This window comes from Mandrillus leucophaeus, unplaced genomic scaffold (assembly GCF_000951045.1).
Source record: "Mandrillus leucophaeus isolate KB7577 unplaced genomic scaffold, Mleu.le_1.0 Scaffold207, whole genome shotgun sequence".
Lineage (NCBI taxonomy): Eukaryota > Metazoa > Chordata > Mammalia > Primates > Cercopithecidae > Mandrillus > Mandrillus leucophaeus.
In genome coordinates this window covers 401,472-413,763 of record NW_012102110.1, presented here as the reverse complement: position 1 = coordinate 413,763, position 12,292 = coordinate 401,472, and positions in this window count along the sequence as shown.

The following is a 12,292-nucleotide window of genomic DNA, read 5'->3' as shown; positions in this document are numbered from 1 at the left end:
TTTTTTAGTAGAGACGGGGTTTCACCGTGTTAGCCAGGATGGTCTCGATCTCCTGACCTCGTGATCCGCCCGTCTCGGCCTCCCAAAGTGCTGGAATTACAGGCTTGAGCCACCGTGCCCGGCCTATTATAGATAATTTTCTTGTGTGCTTGTCATTTCCTCAACCAGAATAAGGTTCCTGAGGGCAGAGGCTGTTTGTCGTTCATTTTTATGTCAGACACATAGCATCTGGCATAATGCCCAGCACATAGTAGGGGGTCAAAAGATGTTGAATAGATGAAGGAATGAATTGAGTAAATAATTGAATTAAATTATTTCCCATCATGGCCTCATTCCCAGGAAGCAGACTAACCACCATGTGGCTGGAATGAATATCCAAGAAGAGCTTACTCTTGATTATTGGGTGTTACTCATAGACAACCAGCCTTAGTAAGGGATGGGGCCCTTACCAAACCTCCCACAGACCAAAACCCTGAATGAGTGATGCAAAGCTGTTCAGCCAGAGCCCCTGGTACCCAACCAATAGACAAGGGCTTGCAGAGTCCTGGATCCATCAGCAGCTGACAGATCACTCCGTACATGCTCTGTAGATAATTAGCTTGTGTGCACTGGGGACTGCAGGCATTTTGGGAAAATAATTACAACAGGTTAAAAGCCCCGTCAAAGCAAAATCAAAATGAAATCAAAGGGACTGCTGAGGTCAGGCAGGGGATGCTCTGGTCTTTGAAATCCCATCAAAGTAATTAGGAAAGGAAGGTTGGGGTGAGAAGGGGAAAGGATGAGAAAAGAAGAACAAAATCAAATTCCTGCCCTTATTAGATTGTGGAATTCTGGGCAGGTGCAGACCCAGCCTGCCAGGTAACAGCCCATTTCTGTCTCTTCCCAAAGTCAGGAGCAGTGGGTGTGCAGGTGCCGCACACATTACCCCTCTTCCTTCACTACACACACACACACACACTCCAATCCCTCTTTCTCCACTACACACACACACACACACTCCAATCCCTCTTCCTCCTCAAAGCCGATCAGGAGGGATGACTTCAAGGGAAAAGCACTGCTGTGGAATTGCTGGGAAAGGAGGACCACTCTAATTATTAACTCACGAAATCAGGCAATTCTCTGTTAAGCAGCGATTGCAAACCCAGGATTGGGCCCGGCTCAGAAAGATCATGTAAAAACTATAAGACTCATCCCAGCCATCAGTGACTTATCCCTCACTTGGGGAAGAAAACTAAGGCACATGAAACAGTTGCAGAAACCACATGGCAAGCTGTGAGTCACTGTGAAGCCATAGCGTGCCGAGCGGGTGGGTGCACTGGCCATCCCTCCCAGTGCACACGATAAGGGGGTGCAGTTGCACTGAGGATTTAGAAACAATGAGGTGACTCAAGGGAGGTCTGCTTTTTCTTATCACCATTTTTACAACTCTTATTATCTGTGATAAAATATTCCTCCTCACAGGAACAGAGGCCCTGCGGCACCCTCTGTCTCCTCATGTACCTCTGGTGTTAAGATTAAGATTGCCAAACTATCACAAGAACAGAAGACCAAACACCGCATGTTCTCACTCATAGGTGGGAACTGAACAATGAGATCACTTGGACTCGGGAAGGGGAACATCACACACCGGGGCCTATCTGGGGAGGGGGGAGGGGGGAAGGATTGCATTGGGAATTATACCTGATGTAAATGACGAGTTGATGGGTGCTGACGAGTTGATGGGGGCAGCACACCAACATGGCACAAGTATACATATGTAACAAACCTGCACGTTATGCACATGTACCCTAGAACTTAAAGTATAATAATAATAAAAAATAAATAAGTAAATAAATAAATAAATAAAAAAGATTAAGATTGCCAAAACAAAGAGGAAGTTAACATAGATTAGAGGAGTTGGGAAGGCTTCTCAGATGCAGAGGGCAGAGGTTAAGCCTTGACGTGTAGTGAGGATTTGAATTGCAAAGGGTAAGTGTAAGGATTCCAGCCAAGGTTGCACTTCTGTGTCTGCTGCGTTGAGGAGCATTTCCCAAGCCAAGGACTCCTGATTGTCACAAGTCAGGGGAGGAGGAACCTCCTGACTGGTACTCTGGGGCTCCTTGTAGGGCTCTCACATAGAAGGAAGAAGCACGTCTCTTCCAAGCAGGCCCTGGGGTGTGCCTGGGGCACATGAGGGAAAACAGGCAAGATACTTGGAAGAGAAGCAGGATGTAGTAGGGAGCTTTGATTGGGTCCCAAGGTACTGAAATGAAATGAGAAAGCACTTTTAAGAAATAGAAAATGGAACAGACAGCAGAGTGATTCCTAGAATCCACAGAACAAGTAGCAAAAACTGAGAACCCTCTGTCCTGGGAACAGCCTCTCTCTCAAGGCTCAGAAGCTGTGTCACATCTCAGCAGGAGGACCTGAGAGGCAGCTTCAAGTCACTGGAGGGCTGTCAGGAGGAAGAAAAATGAGTCTCGCTGTGTAGCTTCAGAGGCAGAATTAGGCTCTGTGGGTAGAAATTACAGGGAAGCAAATTTCAATACAACATTAGCCTGATGTTTTTTCGCCATTAGAGATGTCTCACAGTAGGGTACACCGTTTGAGAGGTGGTGAGTGCCCGGGCACTGTGCATGCTCAAACAGTAGCTGGACGACCACTCATTGGAGGATTGGAGCATGTTGTAAGGAACATTCTGGCCAGGAGCATGGGTCTCGGGAGTTGCCTGCTAATGCATAATGCTAGTAATAGCTATTCATTTGGAGGAGGGTGTTGCATGACTCAGTCTCCAGGCTTAGCCTTCTCTTTTGCATAAAGAGTTTTGGGGGTCCTGAGATTTTTTATTTTCCTTTACAGAGGATCGAAGGATGCTATTTTCCTTTAAGAGGATTGAAGGGGACATTCTAACAGCGAGCATGGATCTCAGATTTCTCTTTAAGTCTGAAATTCTGTAATTCCAAGCCCCATCCTTGACCAAGCTCTTGCATTTATGCTATTCAATGTCTAGACTCACCCAAGCCAATCCTGGGAATATAAATGACAATCTTCAGGGACAGCCTAGCCATCCATCACTAGAGGAAGGCCAGAGAACCATGTGCTTTCCTATTTATTAACAATCAGGGTGAATCACCTAAGGTCAGGAGTTCAAGACCACCTGGCCATCATGATGAAACCCTGTCTTTACTAAAAATACAAAAATTAGCTGGGTGTGGTAGCACACAGCTGTAATCCCACGTACTTGGGAGTCTGAGGCAGGAGAATCACTTGAAGCCAGGAGGCAGAGGTTGCAGTGAGCTAAGATGGAACCATTGCACTTCAGCCTGTGTAACAGAGTGAGACTGCATCTTAAAAAAAAACAAAAACAACAACAAAAAAAAAACGGGTTAGTAAAAAGAATGCAGCTATGGGAACAAGAGACCTAGGTTCTGCTCTTCAGCCTGTCCTTAACGAGCTCTAGAACCTTGGGCAGATCTCTTCTCTGGCCCTTACTTTCTTTATTTATCAAATGAAGATGGTTCTGAGTAGTCCTCTCACTCTTGTCAGGTCAAATCAATTCTCTTATTCTCATCATACTTTATTGAGAAAATAAAAGCCATCAGGTAAGAATTGCCCCACCTTCCCATCTGCCTTCCTCTAAAGCTGCATACCCTGCCTCCTCCTTTGTTTAGCTGGAAAAGTATCTCCACTCCTCTCTAAAGTCAGCTTCTCCAACTTGTGCTCTGGCCACTGAATACTCGAGAGCACTTTAATCCTGAATTATCCTCTCACTTTCCTGCATCTACAGCTTTCTCCTCCCTACCAGGTCATTCCATCGGCATACACACATGCCAAAATAGCAACAAAATACATTGTATGGACCTTATTCATGTTCCGGTTTTTAAAAATATACCTCATGAAGGCTGGGCGCAGTGGCTCACGCCTGTAATCCCAGCACTTTGGGAGGCCAAGGTGGGTGGATCACGATGTCAGGAGATTGAGACCATCCTGGATAACACGGTGAAACCCCGTGTCTACTAAAAATACAAAAAATTAGCCAGACGTGGTGGTGCGCACCTGTAGCCCCAGCTACTCGGGAGGCTGAGACAGGAGAATGGCGTGAACCCAGGAGGCCGAGCTTGCAGTGAGCCGAGATTGCACCACTGCACTCCAGCCTGGGGCAACAGAGCAAGACTCCGTCTCTCTCTCTCTCTCTCTCTCTCTCTCTATATATATATATATAGATAGATAGATAGATAGATAGATAGATAGATAGATAGATAGATATGTGTGTATACACCTCATAAAACCATTTATAAGACAATCAGGGAAAAATAAACTGACAAAATATTTGATAGTATAAAGAACGTTTTAATTTTAGGTACAATAACACTCTTAGGTAATTATGTTTTCTAAAATGCTTTCTTTTAAACTAATCCAAGGTACAGGATGAGTAGTGGGGTTATGGATGAAACAATTTTTCATACGTGTTGATAATTGTTGGCATTACAGGATGGGTACATAGGAGTTCATTACACTATTTTCTCTACCTTTGTATATGTTTGAAATTTTCCAGAATAAAAGTTATAAATAATAAACAAATAAGGGGCCAGATTCTCAGCAGATTTTACACCATATCTTGGTAGGACCTTCCCAGGGTTCTAGATGTTTTAACAAGGAGACTTAGGTTGACTCTATAGATAGGAGATCCTGTCCCCCAAAAGGCCTGTCCAGCAGGCAGAGAAATGGGTGGTGTGCCCCAGCTCCCTCTCTGCAGCCCTGGGATTGCAGGATCCCCAAATCCTAGCAGAGGAAGTAATCAGGTCTTACAGAGAGAGATGTCCAAGCCAGGAGGCCTCCATCAGCCTGCCCAGCTCTCAACCCACTGGAGGGCCAAGATAACTCCCATTTATCCAGTGCTTTACCACTTTCTTACAAAACTTCACACATGCCTAATCTCATTTCATCCTCACCATCCCTTTGAGGTTTTTCTCATACTCCTCCATTTTGTTAATAAGGAAATGGAGACAGAGAATAAAAAAGTGACTTGCCCAAGGTTATTCAGCTGCTAAAAGGCATAGCTTGGACTTGAACTCAAGTCTTTCTCTACAAAAGTTGTATTCTTTTCTTGTTTCCATACCAACTATAAACTCCTTGAGGGTAAAGACTACATTTTTGTTTTCATTTTTGAATCCCAAATGTAATAATCATTCTGGGAACATAATAAGAGCTCAGTAAAAGTCTGCTGGACGAATGGATGGGTGTGAGCTGTGCCGCCATGTTCAGTGTAGATACTTCTTCTCTTAAGCAAGTGTTTATCACATTCTGTGTTGCAGGCATAATGTGCACGGCTGCTGTCTCCCCTGGTAGATTGTAAACTCCCCAGTGGCCAGGAGGGGCCTTCCATGCCTCTGTGGCCTCCAGGAGACCTGGGTAAAATGGTTGGGAAGAGGGACAGATTCCTTGGGCATCGTAGTGTTAGGAGTCTCCATAAGAAGACACTTAATACACTTGTCATTTTTCTCTCAATGAAAGATTTTAGTTTTATTGTTATAAAATAGATAGAACCATAATTTTTTACTCACATGCTGATTCCTTAAGCCGTTGGCAAATATTACATATCACTTCTCTAACTTTCATAAATTATTTCCTCCCTGTCGTTGAAAAGTCCAATTGGGATGTTGGCAACCACATCCCTTCTTTGTCACTCCATAGGCCCCACTCACTTCAGGGTTCAACACTGGGCAGGCTAGGATCCTTCTCCATGGGATAATGTTAGACTTCTCTGGGCCCATCAGTGAGTTGGCAGAGGCTCAATGGGCATCTGAATTCACCAAGAACTCCAAGCACCACAGTCCTGGCAAGTGGCAAGACTTAGCACCCTCAGGCGCACACTGAAGAGAATCGATTGGTTAACAGGAGGTGGGGAAGGCTGGGGAAGTGCAGTTTAATTTCCTTCTCTGGCACCCTGCCAGCTGGATATGACAGCAGCTGCTAATATATTTCAAACAGGCAGTTTCATGCAACGCTTGCAGTGTAAAAGCTGGGTTTTTGTCAAACCCTGGGAAGCTAAAATGGTGAATTGTGAAAGCCTAGGGCTGGCAGAGTCCGGGTGGGCATGTTCACAGGCCTTGACCCTGGCAGCTCCAGCTGGTAGTGGCTCTTTGCCAGCCCTGGCCTGAGGTCCTCCCACCTGGAGTGAGGTGTCAGAGTGTCTGCCAGGAACAGCATGTCACCGAAGCTACCATGCATTTTGAGTCAGGCCGGAAAATTCCTAGGGATTTCAGGGACAGAAGACATCAGGAGGGCTCAGATACAAATCGGGCACAGAGCAATCAGGGTTTTTAATAAACAATGACATGCCTGTGTGCCTCTGAGCTATTCCTGGCACATCCACAGTACCTGTCTAGGATGAAGGGTAGGACAACTAGGGTTTGGTTGATTTGATTAAGACAATGACCATATAGGGTGGGCTGACATCTAACCACATCATTCTAAGACAGTCCTCCCCCACCAAAGAACTGGCGGAAATGCATACTGCAAGGTCTCTTAACACCACTGAGGAAAGAACCTATGGTAAGATGGAGTCAGTGTGAATGGAGTCTCTCAAATTAACTTCTAGCTCAGCCTCTTGAGGAAATTGTACCAGGTTCCTGCAGAGAGAAGGGCTGTGATCAGAAGTAACATAAATGGAAATTTCTAGCTCTTGAGGCAACGAGAGCCTACATTTTCCTGGGAGAGGATTCGTTGCTTTCAGCAGATCCTCCAAAGGGAGTGTGTCCTAATAAAAGGCTAAGAATCACTGACCTACAGGCAGAAACTGGTTGGTTTACAAATAGGTCCAATGATCTGGCAGGCCTACCCAAGTACAGATTGATGCTGTTGACCTTAGATATGAAGATAAACAAATTAGGAGTTCCCAGATTTTCACTGCTTTTGTAATTCATCAAAACTACTAAGCCTCATCTCCCAAGAAGCTTGCAGGGTTTTTTTTCCTCAGCCTGTTTATTACAAAGACTGGTGACTTCACATTTGCATTGCAAATAGCTCTTTTGTGTTGACATTTCATTTGGTCTTGAAGGGCCCATAATATTTTTCCAGTTTGGGTGGGGTTAATGGCGCAAATCCAGAAACCACTAGATATTCATGTACTCAAAATATGACAGATGCTCAATAACTATAATTTGAATGAATGAATAAATGAATGAATGAATTTGAATATAGGTTTCCAACTGCACAATAGCAACACACATTCAGTTGTCTTTAAACAATTATAAAGTTAAAATGTTTTGCTTTTTTAAAGTTAAATACTTTTATTCATCATTTATTCATTTATTCATTCATTCAACAAATGTTTGCTCAATACCTCATTTAATTCTTTACTGAAAACCCTGTGACAATGGGAAGCCTGGGACTATGTCATATTCAACTTTACATCTTCAGTATCTCCTGGTACATATGAAATGCTCAAAAAATATTTGCTGGGTGAAAATGGGAATTCTGGATATCTTTTTTTTTTTTTCAGGGAATTGTCAAACACATTCAGGCTAAGAATTTGATTTATATACCCACTTCTGAAATAAGAGTAGAATATTAGCAAAGAGGCAGCATTGATAGCCCTTTGGATATTCATAGCATGTCGACTTGAAAAGTTGTAGCAACCCATTCATGTATTAATTCAACACATGTTTGTTAAGCACCAGTCACTACATAGCCACAGAGTACATAGAGGTAAGCCTGAGCTGTGGATGACCAAGCCATTTCAGCAAAGCCTTATTGATTGAAGGAGATTGAAGATGAGTAGAGAATAAACAGCAAGACTGAGGGAGGAGGTGAGTGGAGATTAGTCAGCAAGACTGAGGGAGGAGATGAGGAGAGAATAAATAGCAAGACTGAGGGAGGAGGTGAGGAGAGGATAACCAGCAAGACTGAGGGAGGAGGTGAGGAGAGGGTAACCAGCAAGACTGAGGGAGGATGTGAGGAAAGAATAATCAGCAAGACTGAAGGTGGAGGTGAGGAAAGAATAACCAGCAAGACTGAAGACCGAGGTGACCAGAGAACAACCAACAAGACTGAAAGGAGGTGAGCAGAGAATAACCAGCAAGACTGAAGTAGGAGATGAGAAGAGCCTGGCCAAGTCCAGCAGATCTGAACCTGTTTCCCAAAAGGCGATGTTTAGCTGAGATTAAAGGATGAAAAGGAATGGAAGCCAGGCAGAGGGAGCAGGATCAGAGGTGTCACAGGGTACATCCAGAAAAACCCAAGATCGGACCTAAGGAATCCTCCATCCACAGCCATTCAGACAACTTAGAAACCTAACAGTCAAAAATCAACTAAGAAGGCCTAGGAGTAGTGTGAAAGGAAGAGATAAACATCTTTATCTGAATCATCTATACCTGCCTCTCCCTTTCTTTCTCAACAAGAAGATCTACAGTGAATGCTGAGAAGGGGCTTAACATAGGAAATTATTCTTTGAAGAGGAAAGAGCTAGTGTGAGGCCTGAAGGTAAGAGCCAGCGTTCTCCATCAGAGGAAATGAAAGGTCAATAAAAGGAAAGGGTGTGAGGCTGGAGAGGAAGCAGGGTAGCCTGCAGAGCCCTTTGGGCCGTGTAAAGAATTTGTTTCAAATCCTAAGAACAAGAGGATGTGGGAGCTGAGCAGGGATGTAACATCCCCCATGTCTGTACTTTCGAGTTATCTAGCTGCAGAGATTCTTCTTATCAAGAAGCAATTGTACAGCTGAGCAGTGATGGTGCCTCAGGCTTGGGATGGCAAATATAAGGAAGTGAGTGAATTCAGGAAATATTTAGGAGATAGAATCCAAAGAGCCTAACGATTTGTAGGCACTTTTTGAGTTCATGCTATATGCCAAGCACTTTCCTTTTTTAATTCTCCTAACCATTTTCTTTGATTATTTCTATTATTATCTCCATTTCCACAAAAGAAGAAACTGAGACCTAAAGTAAAGCAAATTTCCAAAGACCACCGGTTTATAAACGGCAGAGCTGAGATTCAGGACAGGCACAAAAGCTCCAATCTTCTTATCTTTCCCTCTTAATCATCATGTCATACCATTTAGGTTTCTGGCTTAGGCAATGGAAAGAATGGTGGTGCCATTTACTGAGGTAGAAAACACAGGAGGATTTGGAAATTTGGGTGAGAAGAAAATTATGAGTTCAGCTTTCAACATGCTTGTGGGACATCCAAATGAAAATGAGCAGTGAGTAGTTTAGAGCTCAAGAGAGAGATTTGGTGGGGGGCGGAGTAGACATACAGATTTGAAAGTCATCAGCAAATAAGCAAGAATCGCACTTCACAGGCTTCCTCCTTGGGAGTGATGCTGAATTTGGGAGCAGATTCAATGCTTTCCAAGTGAAGAGGAAGTGGGAAGATGTCAGTAGTAATGAGCCCAGCTGAGCCAGGGCACCAGGAGCTCCAGCAATGTCTCATCCAGCTCTGCTTCCAGGTCATGCCCAGGGGACACTCAAAGGGTACGATGTTCGGGCCCTGGTGTTCTGCAGCCCCAGCCTTCCTAGGCAGTCCGTAGCACTGCTGCATGCCTGTGCTGTAGAAGCTGCTTTAACACTGATTAACTCTTCCTTTAAAAAGTCACGTTTCTACGTTGCCTGCCAAAATGGTAACAGACAGATAATGTACTGTGTCACTAACACATCCCTGTCTATTTAAAAACCTCAAGAGAAGCAAGCAGATGAGCCTTGGAGTCAGCTCAGTGGTGGGAATTATTGCTTGGCTAATTATAAGCAGTGTTCCCAGAACTCCAGAACACGCTCAGGAGGGTACAGCCCCTGTCTTCCTTGAGGATCTATGGGTGACTTTTGAAAACATCAACAACACTCAAGGCCCCAGAAGTCAAGTGGGGACATAACACCCTCACACAATTGAGCTGAGGAATAGGCCCTCATTTGCGGGGTAGTATGCCAGCTGGCCCCTAGTGATCCTCCTCTCCTGGTATTTGTGCTCTGTATGGTCCCTTTACCCTGTGAATCAGGATTGGCCCTGTGTGGCCAATAGAATATAGCAGAAGTACGTGAATTTCAAGGGTAAATCACAAATGGCATCGCGGATTGCATCTTGGTCTCTTGGATCAGTCACTCCAGGGGAATTCAGACACCATGTTGTGAGGTTATTCAGGCAGTCCTATAGAGAGGCCCATGGGACAAGAGCTGAGACACCTCCCTCCACCCCGCTGCCCCATTGCCAACAGCCAGAACCAATTTACCATTAAGGAGTGAGACACCTTAATGTTGAATGTTCCCTCCTCAGTCAAGCCACAGCTGACATCTGACTGCAACCTCATGAGAGACTCTCACACCAGAACCACCCAACCAAGCCCCTCCCAAATTCCTGACCAACAGCAATTGTTAGAGAAAATAAATCATTGTTGTTTCAAGTCACTACGTTTTGGTGTGATTTGTACATTAATGAATATAATCGATAAAAAGACTGGGTCTTGGGTAGGGAAAGAAATATTAACTGAGTCCCTACTGTGCTGCAGGGACTCACGTACATTGTCTCATTTACCAGGCCCACTTCACAGATGAATAAACCAATGCGCAAAATATATACAATTGAAAAACCTGCCCAATTCCACGGCTAGGAAATGCAGAACAAGGATTTGAATCTTGACCTGCCTGCCTTCAAGGCTCTAGCTATTTCTCCCACGTGTTCTGCCTCCCTGGAAATAAGCAGCCCCAAACACCAGTTCTAGCTCTGCCATGACATAGCTCAGTGATTTGGGGGAGGGGAGTGGTTCATTCTCCCCCAGCTCATTTTCTTTCCTGGAAAGTGGGGGAGTTAGAGTCTTTGTCTGTTGAGGTTCCAGTTGGCTCTAATATCCTTTGACCCTGTGGCTCCATCTCATTGCCAACAACATCTACTTTCCTCCGAGGATAGATTGCTCTCAAAGACTTCTCTCCTGCTCTCGCTGTTCTCCACTTATCATGAGGAGCTGGTTTCAATTGTAGCAAAATGGTCATAGGCTGGCCCTTAAGAAATCCCTAGAAGTTCTGGGAAACTTAAGTTACCAAGAAAACCTAAAAAACGTTCTTCCCTGGAGGCTTTTCAAAATAATATTATTAAGGATTTGTCCAGGAGCTTTTAGGTTAGCTGAGCAAATTACAAAGAAATGAGGCTAAGTCCAAAAGAAACAGGGTGGTGAGCTTCTAGTAATTTCTGGCTTGCACATAGCAAGCATCTCAAGGAGAATTCATGGACTGAATCCATGAATAATGGGCCTTTTTATTGTGTTGAGTAGAAATGAGATGTGTGACAGAGGGTAAGTTAGTCAACCATTCTGAGCCTCAGTTTCCTTATCCAGAAATAGTAAATTAACTCAAAGGGACTGTAATAAATATAAAAGACAATAATACGTATAAAACTTCAGCAGAATGTCTGAAAGATAGAATGTGCTTAATAAGTCTTTATATTCTGTTAAAGAAAAATGGCCATATTCATTCAACAGAAAAGGAAGGTCACTTCATCAGTATCATCAACAGTTGGAGTGCAGGTTCTTTTTAGTTCTATGAACTTCTGACAAGCATTGGCATCTGTGGAAGGGGAGTGAATTTTGGAAGGAGAAGCCCAGATGGTAGACTCAACAATCCCTCCTGCCACCCTCTAGCACCTTAACAACACCTGCCTGCTGGGGTTTTCTTGCTCCAGCCCCCACTTTTGCCACGTCCACCCTCAAAATCCATCTGTGATCTCATCACTTAGTGCATTTAAGTGCCACCCCCCCAGTTTGCCCTCTCCTGCCCCAAGGTTTGGAAATCTATCAGCATTACCAGCCAAATGAAGAAGCTGACTCTGATTAATGGCTACTTCTGCCAGGGACTCCAGTAAGTGACCAAAATCAGGACCCTCCCTTCACAAAAGGGACTTTCATTCCTACCAACTGCATAGCGTAGCAGCCATCTGTGTACATCTCCCCAGGGAACTCCAAGAAGAGGCTGCTCCGTCTTCTCCCTCCTGCCTGTCTTCAGATCAGACCCTCAACACCCACCCACTCAAAGGGCTGAGTCTTGCAGTTCAGTCCACGGAAGGAATTTTTCAAAAGTGTTAGATTCTGTACAGGTCTCTAGGAGGTGGACCCATAGGTGTACTAATTCCATTCTGACTCTGAAGATATCATAAATGCTTTCTGATCACTCATCTAGTTCAGGAAAGTGAGTTTAGAGAAAGAATGTGCCCTGGCATTATTGGACCCATAGGTGTACTAATTCCATTCTGCCTCTGAAGATATCATAAATGCTTTCTGATCACTCATCTAGTTCAGGAAAGTGAGTTTAGAGAAAGAATGTGCCCTGGCATTATTG